The sequence below is a fragment of the Eimeria tenella genome, genomic scaffold, assembly GCF_000499545.2.
Source record: "Eimeria tenella Houghton genomic scaffold, Eth_scaff1867, whole genome shotgun sequence".
Taxonomy (NCBI): Eukaryota; Apicomplexa; class Conoidasida; order Eucoccidiorida; family Eimeriidae; genus Eimeria; species Eimeria tenella.
This window is the reverse complement of record NW_013541705.1, coordinates 4,807-5,068: the sequence shown is the minus strand read 5'-3', so window position 1 is coordinate 5,068 and position 262 is coordinate 4,807.

Sequence of the window (262 nt, the reverse complement as noted above, 5' to 3'; positions counted from 1 at the left end):
GAATTTCGTTTTCGCGAGTATTTGGGGTGTGCGTACACCTGAAGAAAGGCAGGTTTCGCGAAAAGGCATTTTCTTTTTTTTAAATGCCTTAAACCCTAAACCCTAAACCCTAAACCCTAATTGTGTTGTTTATAGCTGCTTGACAACAATATAAAGTTTGTCTAGTTTCATTTTTATTTTGCATAAAGTTTTTGACTCAGGTCAAAAGAAAGCATTTTGACGCTTCCCCCTTTTCTGCAGCGCAAAGGACGCAGGAGTGAGC